The sequence below is a fragment of the Schistocerca gregaria genome, chromosome 3 (genome assembly GCF_023897955.1).
Source record: "Schistocerca gregaria isolate iqSchGreg1 chromosome 3, iqSchGreg1.2, whole genome shotgun sequence".
Classification (NCBI taxonomy): domain Eukaryota; kingdom Metazoa; phylum Arthropoda; class Insecta; order Orthoptera; family Acrididae; genus Schistocerca; species Schistocerca gregaria.
Window position 1 is genome coordinate 25,971,381 of NC_064922.1, and position 22,672 is coordinate 25,994,052.

At 49.1% G+C, this 22,672-nt stretch overlaps 1 non-coding gene across 1 annotated transcript; it reads left to right on the top strand.

Moving 5' to 3' along the window:
• Window positions 1-11,699: 11,699 nt before the first annotated feature.
• Trnar-ucg (transfer RNA arginine (anticodon UCG)) lies at window positions 11,700-11,772 on the top strand. The gene has a single exon. It is a non-coding gene; the product is annotated as a tRNA-Arg (tRNA).
• The last annotated feature ends 10,900 nt before the right edge of the window (window positions 11,773-22,672 follow it).

A 22,672-nucleotide genomic window follows, 5' to 3' on the forward strand; every position in this document is an offset into this window, starting at 1 on the left:
ACCTCTGTTCTCATGACGTCCTTGCAAGCTTACCGCATTGCGACATTGAACATCAATAAGATCAGTAGCCCTCTCAACTTAAAAAACCTTCAAGATTTTCTCTATGCCGCTGATATTGATCTCATTATGCTGCAGGAAGTGACCAATATTAACCTTGACCGTATCACAGGTTACAATGCCGTCGTTAATCCTGGAAATGGTACTGAACTAGGGACCGCGATCATGGCTAAGGAAGGGATAGTGATGTCACATATCGAACGCCTGGCGAATAGCAGAGGTATAGCGACTACTATCGATACTACCAGATTTATTAATCTCTACGCCCCTTCCGGTTCTGGGAGACGACGACAAAGAGCAGAGTTTTTTAAAGATGGCATTGTCCCACTTTTCACACCACCTTCAGACCAACTTATATTCGCTTGTGATTTTAACTGTGTACTCAGTCCCAGACACTAAATTTCAATCCGTCCGCCGAGCTTCGCGCCATCATTGAAGAGTTAAATTTAATAGACACATGGGAGCATAGACACGGTGACAGGCCCGGATTCACATTCGTTGCTGGTCACTCAGCTAGCCGCGTCGATAGAATCTACGCATCAGCAAATATGAGTGAACATGTTTTGCAGGCAGAGCTATGGCCGACTGTCTTTACAGATCATGTGGCATATTTATGTACCGTCAATTTAGCCAAACAAGGGACGTACAGGGCAAGGAGACCTGGAAACTAAATGTAGCGCATTTAACAGAACCCGAGTGTCACACAGTCTTCCGCAACACGTGGGCAGAATGCGAACGAAAGTTTCCCGCATACGACTCTGCCATTACGTGGTGGGTAAAATGTGCAAAACCCGCCTTAACAAAAGCGATGAAGAATTATTACAGAGATCGATGTGCCTGGCAGAAGCAAACCCTGGAATTCCACTTTCAGTGTTTAAGGGATTTATATCGAGAAGATGCAACGGTAATAGCAAATCGTATGAATATTAAACGAATAAGGGCTACGATTTTAACCCTCAAACGGAAGCAATTGGAAGGCTGTAAAGTCAGGACACGTCTGCAAAACGCCATACAGGACGAAACGACATCAATGTATCATGTTATTCGCGAACAGAAAAGGGGGCACAGAAAGATATTGACAGAACTGCACACTGCAGATGGTCGACACTTACACCACCAGCGCAACATACGAGACGAGATTTATAAACATTTCACAGCACAGTTAACGGAACACCCGGTGGATATAGCGGCGCAGCAAGCCCTCATGGCACGCCGTTTTGCGACATTGAGCACGGAAGAAGCAGACGGCCTCGCTGCAGTAATAACTGACGATGAAGTAGCGGACGCCATTCGAGGGAGCCCACAGAATAAATCGCCTGGCCCCGACGGATTACCGGCCGAGTTTTATAGAACTTTTCGACACCGTTTAGTTCCAAACATGACCATGGTCTGTAATGATATCCTAAACGCTGGAGATGATATCTTAAGGGAATACTGTGAGGGCATAGTGGTATTGGTCCCTAAAACCCCAGCGGGCAAGACAGTCGACAATCTCCGACCGATTACATTACTTAATATGGATTATAAGATATTCGCGCGGGTCATGATGCAGCGATTCAGTACGGTACTCAGTACTGTCACGGGGGCCTATCAAACGAGCGTTGGGAAAACTAGAAACATCCAGCAGACGTTAAGCGAATATAGAGATATCATAGCTACAGCCGCCGCTTGTGACATCCGATGCGCTCTAGTCTCGCTAGATTTTGAAAAAGCATTCGATAAAGTCAGTCACTCATATCTTCTGTGCGCGATGGCAGCAATGAATTTTCCACGGAAAGTTATTGACACTGTTACACTCCTGCTGAGAAACGGAACATCCAAGATCTGTCTCAACGGACAACTAAGTAAACCTATTTCCATCACTAGGTCGGTCGGACAAGGTTGCCCGATGTCAATGGCTTTGTTTGCAGTTGCTCTTGAACCCTTGCTATTCTCCCTGACGCAAGACCTTCCGGGATTACGTATACATGGCCAGAAGATTGTCTTCCAGGCATTTGCGGATGACGTCAGTTTCGTGGTGACGAAAGTTGAAGACTTAGAACGCGCGTTTCAGCTGATAAACACTTATGAAGCCGCCTCAGGAGCGAAAGTCAACTGTAAAAAGTCTGGCGTTATGGCACTTGGTAGGGGACTAGAACTTGTCAATAGCCGTTCACTAAAAAGGATGGCAACTTTTAAATGTCTCGGCATTGAATACACGCGCAGCATCCGCTGCACGGCTGCTCTTAACTATAGGAGATTGTTGGCACAAATTCGGGCCGGCATACGGCATCATCATTTGCGAAATCTCAACGCCATACAAAGAGTGCTTTTAGTCAATACTTACATCGTTTCAAAAGTCAATTATGTTGCGCAAATCCTCCCAATACCAAAAGTCATAGCACAACGCATGCTTGCGGCGCTCGGCCACTTTGTCAGTAGGGGACAAATTTTCAAAGCCGCATTTGAAACCTTGACGCTCCCCATGGGAAAGGGCGGCCTCAATCTGACTGATGTTTACCACAAAGCAAAAGCATTATATATCAGCAACGTGTATAAACAATGACAACGAACAACACATTTCTTAACGGCCCTTCTTCTCCATGAAATCGCACTAGCCAGCATGACGCCTCCTGTCAACGTAAGTCACATCCCGACTGCATTATGCCACTTTAGTAATTTTTTCCTAGACTACAGCTATGTTCAATGCACCATACCTGAGAATGATCTTGACAGGGTCAGATCTCTTTACAGCTGCCTGACGGACAGTAAATCGCGGAACAGAATAGAAGTAAAGCATAAAGACTGCAGTTGGGCAAAGATCTGGGAAAACATTCACGACGCACACTCACCATCGCAGGTGCGGTCTACGTGGTACATGGCGGTCAATAGGATCATACCGACAAATTCAAAGCTACACATGATTGACTTGTCCGACACTCCGAATTGCGTTCACTGTACTTTACTAGATACCACTGAACATCGCTTTCTATGCGACGATGTGAAGGACATCTGGATTCTCTTTGCGCGGAAGCTCTCAAGTATGCTGCGTACTGCACCTAGGATGATTACTCCAGCTGGACTCCTCACTCCCAATGCCGTTCCATAACCCCCCCCCCCCCCTCAAAACGACGAGCAGTCAATTGGCTTCAAGGTCAGACGGTGTATTATATATTATCGGCGCCAGAAAAAAATAAAGAAGACTATTGGTTATACCTACTAACTCAACACCAGAAACTTCAACGAATAGACAAATATAGAGAAAAGTATGCGTCTTTCCTACTCCGAACATTAACGTAGAGAGATATTCATCCAGGGCGACGTCTGCAGTACGAAACTACTACAGGATGGCCCCTTCAGAATTATAATGGCCGCAATTAGGATCCGGATTGCGGGAATCGAACGGTCACGAATATGCGACGGACCGCCCCGACAGTGGTGACACTTTGGGGGGCGATGCCTGTCCTGTCGACAGCATTACGCGACTGTTCTACAGGAACCCCGTGGAATTTCGGAGATCTAATACTCACATTACAATTATTCTTTTCTTACTTATTTAGGAAGATTCGTTATTATGCACGGAAGACGTGTTTCTTTTATGTTTGAATCTCCCATAAAAGAGGAGGAGAAGATTTGTTCCTTCATGCTGCGGAAGACTCCAGCACCCTCCAGTTTATTTTCACATATGCAGTCTTCCTTGGACGTTGTGATGAGTTACTCACATTCTCGCAAAAGAGTTAATTTGTTTAATCCCCACATGCAATATAGTGTTTTAACCAACTATCCAAATGCATACTGAAGAGCATTAAACTGTCACACGAATATTATTTAATATAAACGGTGACTTTTTTTTATGGCGGAGAAGCCGAGCCGATGAAGGCAATTTTGGCGAGCATGAGGACGGGCTAGAAGGGGTGGATGGAGGCCCGAAAAAAAAAGGTATGATTCCTGCTTTGGGTGCAGGAGGTCCCGGGTTCAAATCCCGGACAGGCCCTAATTTTCACTAAAAAGTGGTAGTGCACTGCCTAAGCAAACCAGGGGTCGTGAGTTCCATCCTCACAGGAGGAAGACGAATTTTGGAAATCAGTTGCGCGTCATGGCCGTATAGCAAACAGTATCTGTGATGACGAACAATTAGCGACAGGCGTTTTATTAAGAATTACTCTCAGATGTGATTAAGGCGAATGGCGCTGATAAAGCATTTGCCAAAGCGGTACGGCATAAGGTGGGACGAGGCAGTCTGAATTACATTTTATAGATGTATTTCTCACAAATCTCTGAGCCTCTCGCGGTCGTCGTCGTCGTCATCGTCGTCGCGGCCGCCGCTTCTGCAGTAGTAGCAAATTGCCATCGTAGCAAATGCGGCGAGGGACACCCTGCCATCGATTCCGAATGCTCAAAGTGTGTGGTCTTGTTTTCCTGTCTATGTTTGGTCGGTCTCGTAAGATGTTGAATGTAACGAATGGGTGGGAAGGAGTAAGGGGCAGCGGCTGTGTGGAACGAAAACACAATTCCTCAGGGGGTGTGAGCGTTCGAGATGAATCGTATATAAGTTATAGTTGGTCGTCAGTGACCGTGTGGCCTAATGGATAAGGCGTCGGGCTTCGGATCTGAAGATTGCAGGTTCGAATCCAGTCACAGTCGTGTTTTTCCAGTTCTGAAAAAGAAACATACCGTTTTAATGTAGCAATTGAGCAGTACGAAACCGTCTGAATGTTGCTGTTGACCATTTTGTGCTTGCAGATGGTGTTGAGCTTGAAACACACACAACAAGACCGGTGTTAACTAGCGAAATGGTCGGCAGAGTGCCCTCACCGCGAGTTTTGACTGGCACTGGCACATCTAAAACAACGTCGGAAAGTAACTCGTTCGGCTTTTGACTCACATCAAGTATGTGTGTTAATTTTGACGCCGCTAGCTCTGCAGATTGTCATGCAATTCCTTTACCTCTCAGAAATGATTATGAAATAAAAGTGAAGTGCGTGACGAGTGTGACGTTAGGAAAACATTAGGCAGCATGGAGAGATTCTGTATGGGACCACCCAACCCAAACGAGTACTGTGTGATCTGCTACCCAGCAGGTATCCAACGATGCAGCACGGCTTGCTCAGTCGATAGAGCATGAGACTCTTAATCACAGGGTCGTGGGTTCGAGCCCTATGCTGGGCGGAACGGAATTTTTTTCCGCTGCAGATGTAAATTACCGATTTTCTGATTAACGTGATGTAATGGAAATAGCAACTTTAAAATTTGCCTACGTCTCCATCAGTCGCAAGAAAACTGTATTTGAAGGTGAAGGTGATTTTGTAGACATGTGTGAAAGTCATGTTCTGAAGTGCAGGTGGTTTTGTTTGTAGAGAACATCGGCTACGTGTCAGATGTGTAGCCAAGCAGTAATGGGTCGCCATAGCTGCAAATATTAGTCGAAAATATGAAGTGTTGTCAGCTGAAGTCTGATGATTCAGACGACCGTACGCACGAAGTACGCAAAAGTGCCGCTAGGCGGCGCTTCTTTAGCTCAGTGGCACAGTTCCGCTTCAGACGCCGTGCAGTGTGGACGTGCCTAGTCTTCCGCTCCGCCGTAGCGTTACGTTTAGTGGGATATCGTTTGTTTACGTGTAGTGTTGTACCTTTAGTGAGTTTTTCTCCGTCGTTGTTTCGTTCCTTGTGTTACTTTCTGTGTGTATTTCAGTGTTTTTTGTGTAGCGGTTTAGACCGCGTAGTTTTTGAAAATGTAGTCTCAGGTTATTCCTCGTCAGGCTACAGTTAGTTTTGCTTTTGACAAGTCCACCCGCCACGTGCAACCTAGTTCCCTTGAGATTCATGTTTGGTTAGTAGATATCTTTGGCATCCATTCCGATCAGGTGCACACTGCTTATTTTGATACAGAACTCTATGTTTTCTTTGTTAAATTTATGGACCCCCTTCAGGTTGATAAAATTATTTCCAAATTTGGTCATCAGGTTCTCTTTCGGCATCGGGATGATTCTGTCAGTACCGTACTGCTTTCAAATGCTTCCATTACGTACACCAGTGTCCGTGTTTACAACCTTCCGCCGGAGGTGGATAATGTGTATCTTAAGGAGGGTTTACTCAAGTATGGTGATGTTAAGAGTATTCGCCTTGAACGCTGGTCCAGCCAATATCGCCTGCAGTGTTACAGTGGTATTCATTCCATCGAAATGCACGTGAAGCAGAATATTCCCTCGCACCTGCAGATCGGTGGATATCGTGTCCATGTAACATATAGTGGTCAGGTTGGCACCTGTTTTTTGTGCAATGAGAGCGGCCACGTGCGTACCAACTGTCCGCGGAGGGTTTTTGTGTTAAAATATTCTCTCGAACAGCGTCGCAAGTTAACGGTCGCTGACCTCGTTGCCGGTGGTTCTGCTCTTGGTGTCGAACAGTCCAGTGGTAGTAGCGCCCCGCCGCAGGCTTTGCACGCCCCTGACACAGAATTTCCTCCTTTGCGTGCCAATTCTGATGTTGTTCCGTCTGTTCCTCAGGTGGATGTGCCGCTTTTGAATAATAAACGGCGTCGCGCACAAGATGGAAATAGTTCGGATGAGGATCTCCCCGAGATGCCCCAATCCGAGAGACCGACATCCTCCGAGCCACAGAGTAGTGTAGATGCTCCCTGTTCCCCTGAAGTAGCTGTTCCGGTAGCGGCTGCTGACGCCCCTCCGGCTTCCGACGCGGCTTCTCTCGAGTCGGCTCGTCGGTCGGGCCTGTTGGCGCCGCCTTCCGAACCGACTTCGTTGTCACAACAAGTTGAGTCGCAACAACTTCCTGCTTCGCTGCCCCACACCTCTGCCAGCGGAGCTGCTCCGCTTCCATCCAACTTTGCAGCTTCAGACCTTCCTGCTCACGTTTCGCCTCCGTGTAGTCCATGTTTGCCAGAAGCTAGTATTGGTGTAGACCAGTCCGTTTCGTCGGATGTTTCCCCCGCGACCCGGGACCCTGACTGTGGACCGGCGCGGGTGTTGTCAGATACAGAACTTGAACCTCCTACGTCACCGGCGGCTGCCGCTTCCTTGCCCGTCAGCCGACGCAAGTTGCGCGTTCAGCCGAACGTCAATGCTGTTCGTAAAAAACCGAAACGTAAGGGATCCGCGGAAGGGGGTAGCAGTCCTCTTCCCTCGGATGCCTCCGTCTCCCCTGCTATGGACTGTGATGTTGATGCGTCGGTGTAGGTGATTTCTTCTCTCGCTTTTCTCTCCATGGTTCAAGCATACACCTTCCTTACCTTAAATGTTAACCGTATTGAGTCCGACGTTTGCATTGCGTCTTTGCGGCAGTTTCTCTACGGCTCCTGTGCGGACGTAGTATTTTTGCAGGAAGTATTGTTTTCTGATCTCTCTCTCCCTGGATTTCAAACTGTTTTTAATGTCGCACCGGAAAATTCGACAGGAACTGCTCTTTTCTTTCGAGAAGGTATTCCTGTTACTGACATTGAATTCCTTGACTCTGGCCGTGGAATTGGTTGTCGTCTTTTTGATCTCTGCCTAGTTGCTTTGTATGCCCCCTCTGGTTCGGGTCCTACTGTGGCTCGATCGCGCTTTTATAAGGAAGCGCTTATTTATCTTTTGCGCAAGAGTCCTCGGAGTCTCCTGCTCGGAGGCGATTTTAATTGTGTTTTACGCCCCGAAGACCAGTCCCCCAATTTTAATTATTGCCGAGATTTACATGACTTGGTTCGTACGATGCACCGGCGTGATGTTTGGGAACACAAATATCCCACCCTGGTGAAATTTACGTTTTTTACCGCGTCCTCATGCAGTAGACTCGACAGATTCTACTTCTCTGATTTTTTATGTGATAACATTCTTTCTGTCGATGTTATTCCTACTAGTTTTTCTGACCATTGTGCTTTTACTGCAACTGTAAATCTTAGTCACCAACCTGCAAGACTTTATCGTTCCCAGTGGATGTTAAATGTTTCCCACCTTGCCGACAGTGCCATTGATGAAGTTGTAAGTGCCGTGTGGGAGCGATGTCTTCACTCTGTCCCGCGTTACCCCTCCTTGCTCGTTTGGTGGACTGCGTTTGCCAAGCCCAAGATTCGTCAGATTTTGATTTTTTACTGTGCCGCAAGGGCGCGTGATTTTAAGAACACGTATGAATTTTACTACTCTGTCCTGCGTGAACTGTATGACGCGGCGGGTCCTTCTCCTCTGCGGATCCATGATGTTCGTCGTATTAAAGCAAAGCTCTTGACCCTCAAACGACGACAGTTGGATGGTCTGCGAGTAAAGTCGAAACCTCACTCTCTTGTTGAAGGTGAACTGACTTCTTTGTACCACCTGCTGCGGCATCAGACTCGACGTCGTCGCACCTTCATCTCTTCTCTTATGGTGGATGATGGACGACAGCTTATTGCACAGGAGGATATGACGCGTGCTCTTCATCAGTATTACGCTAGTCTCCATTCTGCCGATGATTCAGGTGCGTCACTTTCTGATGATGGCCTTGAGGATCTTCCTGCGACGATCACGCCTGACGCGAACGGCGACTTTCTCCGGGAGTTCCAGGTAGATGATGTTTTCGGTTTTATTGCTCGCTCTCCGTCCGGTAAATCGCCGGGTCCAGACGGCCTGCCTAAAGAATTTTATCTCCGTTTTTGGCCTCTTTTGGGTGGAACTTTTACGCAGATTTTAAATGAGATTGTCAGGGGGATGGATGTGCCAGCCGATTTTAAAGTAGGGAAAATTGTTTTAATAACGAAGTCCACTGGTCGTTTATCTGCTGCCAATCTTCGTCCGCTCACATTGCTGAACTTTGATTACAAGACAGCTGCTAGAATGTTCAATAGTCGATTGTCTTCTCTGCTTCGGTCTGTGATTGGGGCACATCAATGTTGTTTTCCTGGTAGATCTATTCTGACCCCTGTAGCCGAATATCAGGATGTTGTCTCGGTTGCGGCGGTTACAAACGTTCATTGTGCCTTTGCTTTCCTCGATTTTTACAAGGCTTTTGATCACGTCAGTCATGTGTTTTTAAATCGTGTTTTAGATACAATAGGTTTTAACGCTTCATCACGTGGTGTTCTTGGTAATTTGTATAGGGGAATAACTGCTCGGGTGTCAGTCAATGGGCAGCTGACGCCGCCCATTGCTATCCGCCGAGGGGTACCTCAGGGTAGTCCGCTCTCTATGTCTCTATTCATATTGTCCCTGGAACGGCTGCTTCGGACTCTTGCTTTCAAGCTTCAGGGTATGACCCTCTCTGGTGGGAAGCTCACGGTTAAGGCGTACGCGGACGATGTCGTTGTTCTCCTCCGTCAACGTGATGATATCACATTGTTGAAAGGGGCAGTTGATGCATACTATTGTGTCTCTGGAGCGCATCTCAATCAGGGTAAATGTAAGTCCCTTGATATTCAAGGTTTAGCGATGCTGGTGTCCCTTGGGCCACTTTTGTCGATCGCCATACGTCATTGGGGATTAGCATTGATCGGTGTCCTATAAAAATGGCGGCTCTTAATTGGAAATCTGTCACCGAGAAGATACAGGGGGCTCTGATGGTCCATGAGCAGCGCTCTGCTACCATTTTGCAAAAAGTCAGAATTTTAGACACGTACGTGTTATGTAAAGCCTATTATGTTGCTCAGCTGTTCCCACTTCCCATTATGGTGGCGAAAAGGTTGCGCCAATTGTCTAGCAGGTTTATATGGAAGGGTCATCTATTCAAGTTGCGTTACGAGATTATGACGAAACCGCGTATCTCCGGAGGCTTGGGCCTCACTGACATTACTCGCAAGGCATCTGCCTTGTACGTCTGCCGTACGAGTCTCATTGTTACGCAAGAAGTGACTTCAATTACATCCAGACTTTTTACTGTTCTGCGTCCGAAGAGCCTTGCTCCACCTGTCGACGTTGGTCGCCTCAATTTTAAGTTGGAACACGTCCGGGAATTTTAAATTGCGGTTAGTTACCTCGGTGACGTCTTCTTGCGACGACCGGTGCCAACGACCAAGAGCTTGATTGCCCGTTGTGAGGGGCTGGCTGGTCCCAATCCAATCGAACTGGCGTCTCCATCAGTGTCCTGGAGGAACGTCTGGAAGAATGTTAGTCTGCCGATCCACTCAATGGCTGTGGCGTCCACATGGTGTAGGGTAGTTAATGGTTTGGTCCCCACCAACGTACGACTGCACCGTATTGGTCTTTCTGACACGGACAACTGCACTCGGTGTGGTCTCCTGGACACACTTGAGCATCGATTCACCTGCAGTGGGCACCTTGCTAATTGGCTTTGGCTCAGGAAACAACTGGCTTTTGTCACTAGGACTGCCGAAACATCTTATACCATTGACATCATCGTACGGCCCGATTCTTCCTTTTATCCGTGAACGAAGCTCAATACCGTTATGTGGTTGCTTGGACACTTCGTACATTTTGTCAATAGTTGTCATGAAGAGGATGAACACCTAACGTTTCGGCAGTACATCCTTACTGCTTACTGGAACCGATTGCGCTTGCCAGGACTCCGTAAAGATTTTGCAAATATGCTTAGCCTGACATTTGAAAGGGAGGGTGTTGGCTAAGGTCGCCTGTGTGAGCCGATTTCTTTTATACTGTAGCTGGTTTTGCCGCCTTTATGTAAAATTATTCTCTACACCTGGACTGAAGTTTACGTGGACCTTTAGGGCGAACAAGAAAAACAAAAGTAAGACCAAGAACCGAGACAGTAGGGGAAAGTAAGACGCCGTTTTACAGGTGCCATTCGGAAACAGGACGGTGGAATCATCGTGGCCAGGCCTTGGGTTTCGACACCTGCCCGCTTTGTTTCCGCAGGCCTGAATCTGATTGCCACCCCTAACATTTAAACAATGGCACACGAAAACGAAACAAAAAAATGGTAAAAAAAGAAACAAAGGGGAGGAGCATCTGTCTTGTACACCACGGGTCTAAAAAAAATATAAAGAATAAGAAATAAATCAACAAAAAAACAAAAAAGACAAGAGAAAAAAAAGGGAAAAAAAGTGGTAGAGCACTGGTCTAATAAACCAGGGGTCGTAAGAAAAAAAAATGGATAAGGCATCGGTCTCCTAAACCGGAGATTGTGGGTTCTAGTCCCATAATAATAAAAAAAAAAGTGGTAGAGCACTGGTGTAGTAAACCAGGGGTCGTAAGTTCCATCCTCAGAGGAGGAAGACGAATTTTGGAAATCAGTTTCGCGTCGTGGCAGTGTAGCAAACAGTATCTGCGATGACGGACAATTAGCGACAGGCGTTTTATTAAGAATTACTCTCAGATGTGATTAAGGCGAATGGCAGATAAAGCATTTGCCAAAGCGGTACGGCATAAGGTGGGACGAGGCAGACTGTATTACATTTTATAGATGTATTTCTCACAAATCTCTGAGCCTCTCGCGATCGTCGTCGTCGTCGTCGTCGTCGTCGTCGTCGTGGCCGCCGCTTCTGCAGTAGTAGCAAATGGCCATCGTAGCAAATGCGGCGAGGGACACCCTGCCATCGATTCCGAATGTGCAAAGTACGTGGTCTTGTTTTCCTGTCTATGTTTGGTCTGTCTCGTAAGAAGTTGAATGTAACGAATGGGTGGGAAACAGTAAGGGACAGCGGCTGTGTGGAACGGAAACACAATCCCTCAGGGGGTGTGAGCGTTTCGAGATAAGTCGTATATAAGTTATACTTGGTCGTCAGTGACCGTGTGGCCTAATGGATAAGGCGTCGGACTTCGGATCCGAAGATTGCGGGTTCGAATCCTGTCTTGGTCGTGTTTTTCCAGTTCTGAAAGAGAAACATACCGTTTTAATGTAGCAATTGTGCAGTACGAAACTGTCTGAATGTTGCTGTTGACCATTTTATGCTTGGAAATGATCTTGAGCTTGAAGCACACACAACAAGACCGGTGTTAACTAGCGAAATGGTCGGCAGAGTGCCCTCACCGCGAGGTTTGACTGGCACTTACACATCTAAAACAACGTCGGAAAGTAACTCGTTCGGCTTTTGAGTCACGTCAAGTATGTGTGCTAATATTGACGCCGCTAGCTCTGCAGATTGTCATGCAATTCCTTTACCTCTCAGAAATGGTTATGAAATAAAAGTGAAGTACGTGACGAGTGTGATGTTAGGAAAACATTAGGCAGCATGGAGAGATTCTGTATGGGACCAACCAACCCAAACGAGTACTGTGTGATCTGCTACCCAGCAGATATCCAACGAGGCAGCACGGCTAGCTCAGTCGGTAGAGCATGAGACTCTTAATCACAGGGTTGTGGGTTCGAGCCCTAAGCTGGGCGGAACGGAATTTTTTTCCGCTGCAGATGTAAGTTACCGATTTTCTGATTAACGTGATGTAATGGAAATAGCAACTTTAAAATTTGCCTACGTCTCCATCAGTCGCAAGAAAACTGTATTTGAAGGTGAAGGTGATTTTGTAGACATGTGTGAAAGTCATGTTATGAAGTACAGGTGGTTTTGTTTGGAGAGAACATCGGCTAAGTGTCAGATGTGTAGCCAAGCAGGAATGGGTCGCCATAGCTGCAAATATTAGTCGAAAATATTGAGTGTTGTCAGCTGAAGTCTGATGATTCAGACGACCGTACGGACGAAGTACGCAAAAGTTCCGCTAGGCGGCGCCTCATTAGCTCAGTGGTAGAGCACTGGTCTAGTAAACCAGGGGTCGTGAGTTCCATCCTCACAGGAGAAATACGAATTTTGGAAATCAGTTGCGCTTCATGGCCGTATAGCAAACACTATCTGTGATGACGAACAATTAGTGACAGGCGTTTTATTATGATTTACTCGTGATTAAGGCGAATGGCGCAGATAAAGCATTTGCCAAAGCGGTACAGCATAATGTGGGACGAGGCAGTCTGAATTACATTTTATAGATGTGTTTCTCACAAATCTCTGAGCCTCTCGCGGTCGTCGTCGTCGTCGCCGCTGCCGCTTCTGCAGAAGTAGCAAATGGCTATCGTAGCAAATGCGGCGAGGGTCATCCTGCCATCGATTCCGAATGTGCAAAGTGTGTGGTCTTGTTTTCCTGTCTATGTTTGGTCGGCCTCGTACGAGGTTGAATGTAACGAATGGGTGGGAAAGAGTAAGGGGCAGCGGCTGTGTGGAACGAAAACACAATTTCTCAGGGGGTGTGAGCGTTTTGAGATGAGTCGTATATAAGTTATACTTCGTCGTCAGTGACCGTGTGGCCTAATGAAAGGGGGGGGGGGGGGGGCGTAGCTCAGATGGTAGAGCGCTCGCTTAGCGTGCGAGAGGTACTGGGATCGATACGCAGCGCCTCCAGAAATAAACACATTCTCGCTTCACGCGTCGGGCGACTAGGTCGTGCTCTTAGTTCCGCCTCTACCATAGCGCAGCGTGTTTTCCTCCTGTCAGTTTAGTGCCGTGTTGGTCTCCGTGCGCGTCGCATTGCTGGTTGTCGGCTGGTGTTTGGTGTTCGTGCGGCCCTTCCTGTCGCGGCGTCGTCTCTCGCCGTGATGTCCACCATGGTTCCCACGAAAGTTCCGCGTACAGGTACAGTCAGTTTTACCTTTGACAAATCCACGCGTCACGTCCAGCCCGGTTCTTTGGAGATACATGACTGGTTACAGTTAAGGTCACTACTGATCAGGTGCATACCGCATATTTCGACAGCGAATTATATGTGTTTTTTGTTAAGTTTCTTGACCCGCTCCAGGTTGATAGGCTACTTTCTCGTCATGGTTCTCAGGTACCCTTTAAGCACCGTGATGGTTCCACTAGTATGGTTTTCTTGGCAAATGCAGAAGTGATATATACGAATGTTCGGATATTTAACCTTCCGCCCGAGGTTGACGACTGTTTTCTGAAGTCCGTTTTGCTTCCTTATGGGGACGTACGCTATATTCGAAAGGAACGCTGGTCTGCTCAGCACCGCTTACAGGTATATAGTGGTATTCGGTCGGTGGAAATGGTGGTCAAAAAACCTATTCCTTCTCACCTACAGGTATGTGGTTATAGGGTCCATATCACGTACAGTGGCCAGGAAGGAACATGTTATTATTGTAATGAAACTGGTCATTTCCGTACTAATTGTCCGCGGCGTGTGGTGGTATTAAGACCTACATACGAACAGCGTAAAAAATTTACTTTAGCTGATCTTCTCCCGCAAGGATCTCGGACTGAATCGCTCACTGTTACTGAGGGACGCAGTGATCCGTTACCCGACAACGGCCGTGATTTTCCCCCGTTGTCCTTGAGTAGGGATGTTGCTGCCCTTAATTCCGATGCGCCCGCGCAGATTTCTCACAACAAGCGTCGGCGAACACAGGATGATGCGGCTGATGAATCTTCCTTATTGGCTCGCCCTTCCGATGGGCCTCCGGTAAAGGACTCTCTTTCTCAGTCGGAATTCGTGGATGAGGACGCCACAGGTGCTATCACGCCTTTGCAGAAGCTCCCTGACACCTTATCTGACGTTGTTCCTGCTGCCGCGGCAGCCTCTTTGGAGGCAGCCTCTTTGGAGGCGCCCGTGACGGAACCTGCTTCTGGTTGCCACGTGTCTTCTCCGGTTCTCTCTGACACTTCTCCTATTGACTCTGTTTCGCATCCCCCTTCTGGAATTTCTGTCGCCCCCTCTGGGTCACAGCCTCCTCCCATCAAACAACTGATTGATTCTCCAGAGCCAGTGGATCCCGTTGTTATTCACCAACTGTCCCACCGTGAACCCATGTCTGCGGACGAGTGGGATGTAGAGGCCTCTCTCCCGCAATCTGACACGGAATGTCTACATGATGCTCCCACGCAGCCGAACGCTGCAGCGTCGGCACCGCGGAGCCGCAGTCGAATCCGTAAACAGCCACAGAGAGCCGCGTCACGGCCGAAGAAAAAGCAGTGGGAAGATGAGGGTTCTGTTTCGTAGTTTTTCTCTCTGTGGTTCAGCGCTTGTTTCTGGTATGATTACTTGTATGTTGCTCCGTCAGCTGACGGCTCTCTACCGATCTTTGTTCTTCTTTCTGGGTTGAAGTTCCATGCAAGCATATACATTTCTTACTCTGAATATTAACAGAATATGTTCTGAGCTTCGGCTCGCCGCTTTGCGACAGTTTATCTGTCAGTCTGGGGCAGATGTTGTTTTTTTACAGGAAGTCCTATTCGACCAGTTTTCCATTCCTGGGTTATCGACGTTTTTTAATGTCGCTTCCGAACTTTCTACGGGCACTGCCTTGTTTTATAGAGAAGGCATTCCGTTGATGAATTTCGAAGTACTCGACAGTGGAAGGGGATCGGGTGCACGTTTTATGATCTCAGTTTACTCCTTCTTTATGCCCCTTCTGGTTCGGGTTGTACTACGGCACGTTCGAGTTTCTATAAAGAAGAAGTCATTTACCTGCTTCGAAAATCCCCGACAAAGATAATTTTAGGTGGGGACTTCAATTGTGTTCTACGGCCGGTAGATCAGTCTCCTAATTTTAATTTCAGTAAAGAACTCGATGACCTTGTGCGCTCCTTGCACCTGCGTGACGTGTGGGTTTCTCGCTATCCTACACTTGTGCGACATACCTACTTTACTCCCACGTCTAGCAGTCGCCTCGATCGCTTTTAAATTTCCGATTCCTTGTGTGGGCAACTTCTGGCTGTTGATGTGATACCAGCCTGTTTTACTGATCATTGCGCTGTAGCCGTTACGTTTAATTACGAGCGACAACCGGTAAAATTGTTTCGTCCTCCTTGGATGCTCAATATCGCGTATTTGCAAGATACCTCCCTTGGTATCGTCCTGGAGGACATTTGGACTCGTTCTCGTACTATGGACCGGTACCCGTCTATCGTGGCATGGTGGACACTGTATGCAAAACCACACATCTGTAGTGCTCTCATGCGTTTTGGGGCTGCGAAGGTGGCAGAAGATCGACGAACGCAAGAATTTTACTATTCTGTCTTACGTCAACTGTACGATAGTGCTACGCATGCTCCCCTCCGGGTTACTGATATACAGCGCATCAAAGCCAAATTGCTGCAGCTCAAACGCATTCAAATGGAGGGCCTGCGGACGAGTTCTCAACCACGTTCCCTTCTACAAGAGGAACTGACGTCACTCTACCATCTAGTCCGTTTACGGTCGCGCCGGAAACGTGGGTGCCTTGCCTCCCTCACAACCGCTGACGGCCGCGTGTTCACCTCTCACCGTGACATTTCTGACTTCATTTACACCTATTTTACTGATCTGTACGATACTCATGTCCCGGCGAAAACCTCTCTTGACGACTTTACCTCCTTGCTGCCTCGCGTCGTTACTCCTCAATTAAACGACGCTTTTCTGCGTCCCTTTCAGAAGGATGACATATATGATGTTGTTGCAGGAGCGCAGTCCCGCAAGTCGCCTGGATTAGATGGTGTTCCTAAGGAGTTGTATGTTCAATTTTGGCCGCTCATTGGTGACACCTTAACGTCAATGGTAAATGAAGTGATGCGGGGAGTCTCACTTCCTGCTCCTTTTCAGGAAGGCAGAATGGTCCTCCTCCCGAAATCCACAGGTCGACCTGCAATTGATTCCCTCCGTCCTATTACTCTCCTTAACTTTGATTATAAACTTGTCGCTCGAGCAATTAATATCCGTCTCTCTAAGCTGCTCGATACCATTATTGCCGCCCACCAAAGCTGTGTGCCTGGACGCACGATACTGACTTCCGTTCTCGAATGTCGCGATGTAATCTCGGTGGCGGCTGCCGCTAATATCCCAGGGGCTTTGCTTTTTCTTGATTTCCAAAAAGCGTTCGATCGCGTCAGCCATGATTTTTTATCGAGAGTGCTCACCGCTGTCGGCTTTAATAATGATGCTCGACAAGTCTTAACTAATCTTTTTACCGGTATCAGTGTCTCGGTGATTGTGAACGGTCACCCTACCCCCCCGGATATCGATCAGACGGGGGTTACCCCAGGGAAGCCCCTTATCCATGTCACTTTTTGTTCTATCCTTAGAGCCCTTACTTCGCCATCTCACCATGCAATTACGTGGCTGGAATATATTGGGGGAAATTTTTGCAGTCCGTGCATACGCCGATGACGTCATGGTTTTAGTACGACATGCCGAGGACATACCGCGGCTTAAGGATACCTTGGATTCATTTTGTGGTCTTGCTGGTGCTCGCATTAATGATCGCAAATGCACGTTCCTGCCGTTGAGAGGCTTTGATCATGTCGTCATTCCTTGGGCGACGGTTGTCGATCGCCATAAGACCTTGGGGATCATAGTGGATCGTAATCCGATCAAAATGGCGGCACTAAATTGGCGTGAGGTTACGAGTCGTGTTCACGGGGCGATCCTTGAACATGACCGCCGTTCCCTTATCCTCCTTCACAAGGCACGGGTTTTAGAGACCTATGTCTTCAGTAAAATGTACTACGTTGCGCAGGTCTTCCCGCTTCCCGCGATGATGGCCCGCAGGCTGAAACAGCTGTCTAGTCGATTTCTGTGGCGCCGCCATGTCTTCCGTGTCCGGAAGCTTGGAGGATTGGGTCTTTCAGATATCGAAGTGAAGACGTTCATCTTATTTGCCCGCCGCAATGTTTTAACCTGTACGCGGGCTCCGCATTCAGTCACCTCTCGTTTACTTTCCCGCCTCCGGCCGGCCAGTCTGACCCCTCCTGTTGATGTTGGACGGATTAATCCTAAATTGCGGCACATTCGTGAAAACTTTGTACTTGTTGGTATTCTGGGTGCTGATATACTTTCTATGACGCATATTACTACCAACGTGCTACAAATCCGTTGGGATACAGCATGTTTCCCTTCTTCTGTTGAACTTGCTTCCCCATAAACTTCATGGAAAACGGTCTGGTCTCATCTTAGTCTTCCCATTTTGCCGATGGAGATTGTTTCAACGTGGTATAAGGTCATTTACCGTCTGATACCTACTGGTGATCGTCTTTTTCGTATTGGCCTTCGTCCAACTGATCAGTGTAAGGAATGTCATGAAACTGACACCTTACTTCACAGGCTAGTTGCTTGCGGACGGGATCATTGGCTCTGGGTCCGCCGCCAATTAGCTTTTCTTGTTAGAGGGCCTGAAACCGCATTCCCAGACGACATCTTCTTACATCCGGACATCTCTTATTTTCCTCAGACGAAAACGAACACGATTGTCTGGCTCTTGGGTTACTATGTCCACTACGTCATTGAAGGCGGTAATGACCCAGATCCCCGCGTTTTTTATCATTATTTGTCAACTGCGCATTGGAAATGGCAGTGGTTACCACAATACCGAACGCTTTTTGCGAATATGCTTTTTCTTGTGTTTAACCGTCAAGGTGTTGGTTAAGTTCCCCTGTGATTCCTGTTTCTTCCCTGAGCTTGAGTCCCCTCCCTTGTTGTATTTTTTCTTATTTTTTTTTTTTTTGGCATGTATATATATATATATACACTCCTGGAAATGGAAAAAAGAACACATTGACACCGGTGTGTCAGACCCACCATACTTGCTCCGGACACTGCGAGAGGGCTGTACAAGCAATGATCACACGCACGGCACAGCGGACACTCCAGGAACCGCGGTGTTGGCCGTCGAATGGCGCTAGCTGCGCAGCACTTGTGCACCGCCGCCGTCAGTGTCAGCCAGTTTGCCGTAACATACGGAGCTCCATCGCAGTCTTTAACACTGGTAGCATGCCGCGACAGCGTGGACGTGAACCGTATGTGCACTTGACGGACTTTGAGCGAGGGAGTATAGTGGCCATGCGGGAGGCCGGGTGGACGTACCGCCGAATTGCTCAACACGTGGGGCGTGAGGTCTCCACAGTACATCGATGTTGTCGCCAGTGGTCGGCGGAAGGTGCACGAGCCCGTCGACCTGGGACCGGACCGCAGCGACGCACGGATGCACGCCAAGACCGTAGGATCCTACGCAGTGCCGTAGGGGACCGCACCGCCACTTCCCAGCAAATTAGGGACAATGTTGTTCCTGGGGTATCGGCGAGGACCATTCGCAACCGTCTCCATGAAGCTGGGCTACGGTCCCGCACACCGTTAGGCCGTCTTCCGCTCACGCCCCAACATCGTACAGCCCGCCTCCAGGGGTGTCGCGACAGGCGTGAATGGAGGAACGAATGGAGACGTGTCGTCTTCAGTGATGAGAGTCGCTTCTGCCTTGGTGCCAATGATGGTGTTTGGCGCCGTGCAGGGGAGCGCCACAATCAGGACTGCATACGACCGAGGCACACAGGGCCAACATCCGGCATCATGGTGTGGGGAGCGATCTCCTACACTGGCCGTACTCCTCTGGTGATCATCGAGGGGACACTGAATAGTGCACGGTACATCCAAACCGTCATCGAACCCATCGTTCTACCATTCCTAGACCGGCAAGGGAACTTGCTGTTCCAACAGGACAATGCACGTCCGCATGTATCCCGAGCCACCCATCGTGCTCTAGGAGGTGTACGTCAACTACCCTGGCCAGCAAGATCTCCGGATCTGTCCCCCATTGAGCATGTTTGGGACTGGATGAAGCGTAGTCTGACGCGGTCTGCACGTCCAGCACGAACGCTGGTCCAACTGAGGCGCCAGGTGGAAATGGCATGGCAAGCCGTTCCACAGGACTACATCCAGCATCTCTACGATCTTCTCGATGGGAGAATAGCAGCTGCATTGCTGCGAAAGGTGGATATACACTGTACTAGTGCCAACATTGTGCATGCTCTGTTGCCTGTGTCTATGTGCCTGTGGTTCTGTCAGTGTGATCATGTGATGTATCTGACCCCAGGAATGTGTCAATAAAGTTTCCCCTTCCTGGGAAAATGAATTCACGGTGTTCTTATTTCAATTTCCAGGAGTGTATATACCCAAAATTCATACGGGTGGGATAACGGGTTGGTCTTCCCCTTCAGAAGTAATGTTTTATTTGTGTTTCAACTAATTTGTTGATTTTCTTTTTGCAGCTAATATTAAATGATGATTTGAATATGGTTGTCTGAATTCTCGTGAAATATACAAAGTCAATCTGATAATAAAAAAAAAATGGATAAGGCGTCGGACTTCGGATCTGAAGATTGCAGGTTCGAATCCTGTCACGGTCGTGTTTTTCCAGATCTGAAAGAGAAACATACCGTTTTAATGTAGCAATTGTGCGGTACGAAATCGTCTGAATGTTGCTTTATGCTTGGAGATGATCTTGAGCTTGAAACACACACACAAAAAGACCGGTGTTAACAAGCGAAATGGTCGGCAGAGTGCCCTCACTGCGAGGTTTGACTGGCACTTGCACATCTAAAACAACGTCGGAAAGTAACTCGTTCGGCTTTTGAGTCACGTCAAGTATGTGTGTTAATTTTGACGCCGCTAGCTCTGCAGATTGTCATGCAATTCCTTTACCTCTCAGAAATGATTATGAAATAAAAGTGAAGTACGTGACGAGTGTGACGTTAGGAAAACATTAGGCAGCATGGAGAGATTCTGTATGGGACCAACCAACCCAAACGAGTACTGTGTGATCTGCTACCCAGCAGGTATCCAACGAGGCAGCACGGCTAGCTCAGTCGGTAGAGCATGAGATTCTTAATCACAGGGTCGAGGGTTCGAGCCCTACGCTGGGCGGAACGGAATTTTTTTCCGCTGCAGATGTAAATTACTGATTTCCTGATTAACGTGGTGTAGTGGAAATAGCAACTTTAAAATTTGCCTACGTCTCCATCAGTCGCAAGAAAACTGTACTTGAAGGTGAAGGTGATTTTGCAGACATGTGTGAAAGTCATGTTCTGAAGTGCAAGTGGTTTTGTTTGGAGAGAACATCGGCTACGTGTCAGATGTGTAGCCAAGCAGTAATGGGTCGCCATAGCTGCAAATATTAGTCGAAAATATCAAGTGTTGTCAGCTGAAGTCTGATGATTCAGACGACCGTACGGACGAAGTACGCAAAAGTGCCGCTAGGCGGCGCCTGTTTAGCTCAGTGGTAGAGCTTTGGTCTAGTAAACCAGGGGTCGTGAGTTCCATCCTCACAGGAGGAAGACGAATCTTGGAAATCAGTTGCGAGTCGTGGCCATATAGAAAGCAGTATCTGTGATGAGGAACAATTAGCGACAGGCGTTTTATTAAGAATTACTCTCAGATATGATTAAGTCGAATGGCGCAGATAAAGCATTTGCCAAAGCAGTACGGCATACCTCTTCGGCGTAACTCGAGAGGGTTGCGCCATTCGATATTCTTGTCGTTAATATCGAAGTGCTAGGAGTTTCAGTGATCGCTGCAGCTGCCGTTGTCCCGAGCCTTTGCCGCCGTTGGTCCCAGCCGCCGCCGCCGGTTCCCACCGCCGCCGCCGCCGCCACCGCCGGTCTCCCGCCGACGCCGGTTGCCGCCATCGTATCCGGTTCCTGCCGCTGCTGCTGTTGCCGACCGCCGCCGACGCCGCCGCCGCCGCCGCCGCCGGCGCCGCATCTGGTTCCTGCCGCCACTGCCGCTGCTCGCCGCCGACGCCGCCGCCGGTTCCCGCCGCCGCCGCCGCCGCCGCCGCCGCCGCCGCCGGTCTCCCGCCGCCGCCGCCGCCGGTTGCCGCCTCCGTATCCGGTTCCTGCCGCTGCTGCTTTTGCCGACCGCCGCCGCCGCCGCCGCCGCCGCCGCCGCCGCCGCCGCCGCCGCCGCCGCCGCTCCCTGCCCGTCTTTCGTTCTGTCGTCTCTGCTTACGTCTTACCCTTCCTCTTCGTCAGTCTCTTGTCCTTGTCCTTCGACTGTCCCCTGTTATTTTCCCTCTTTTCCCCTCTCCCACTTATCCTCTCACCATGACAACCCCCACAACTACCGCCACTACCACTGCAATCGTGTACACGTCCCCCTCACTTGCTGCCACCACCATCACGTGGTGTGCTCAATTACCGCCTCCCCCATATATTCCCCCCCTCCTCACTCTTCCCACCCCCGCTCCTTTTGTTGCTCCCTCCCCTGTTCCTACCCCCCATGCCTCACGTGACCCATTCCCTCCCCTCCCACATGTAACTCATGCCACCCCCGCCAGGGTTGTTGCCCGTCGGGCCACCACCCACGCCACACCATCGTCATCGTCATCACCATCACCATCACCATCGCCCTCGCCATCGCCAGTGCCAACCACTGCCACTGCATCTTCTGTGGCGCTAGCTCCAGCTCCAGCGCCAGCACCAGCACCACCACCAGTGCCTGCACCGCCAGTGGGACCTGCCATCTCCCGCCATCTCCCGGTCGTCCCCATCCCCCACACCTCTTCCCATCCCTCTCCCGCTGTGAAACGTCCCAGCGGCACCCCAGCCTCTTCTGCTCCCAATAAGTCGCAGACTCTCCCCCCTCCAACCCCCCAGGATGCCATGGATACCACCCCACCTGCCCTATCTACTCCCTCCTCTACCTCCCCCTCCTACAGGTACCTCCTTTCTCACCCTGATCCCTCTCTCCTGGAGGCCCGCAATATTACCCTTCTCCTCCGCCAGCACTTCCCCGGAGCCCCGATCTCCCTTCTCACCCCCCGTCGGGACTCCGTCCTGATCACATCCCCCAGCCCCACCCTCCACTCCGACATCCTCTCCCGCATTCCCCTCACCCGGTTTGGTCCCCATGCCTCCCTTGCCCCTGCTCCCTCCCCCTCCTCATCCCGACAACCCCAGCCGCCCCGTCGCCCACCGACCCTCACTGCCGTGATCACTCGGCTTAGCCCGATGATCACGGAGGAGGAGGTG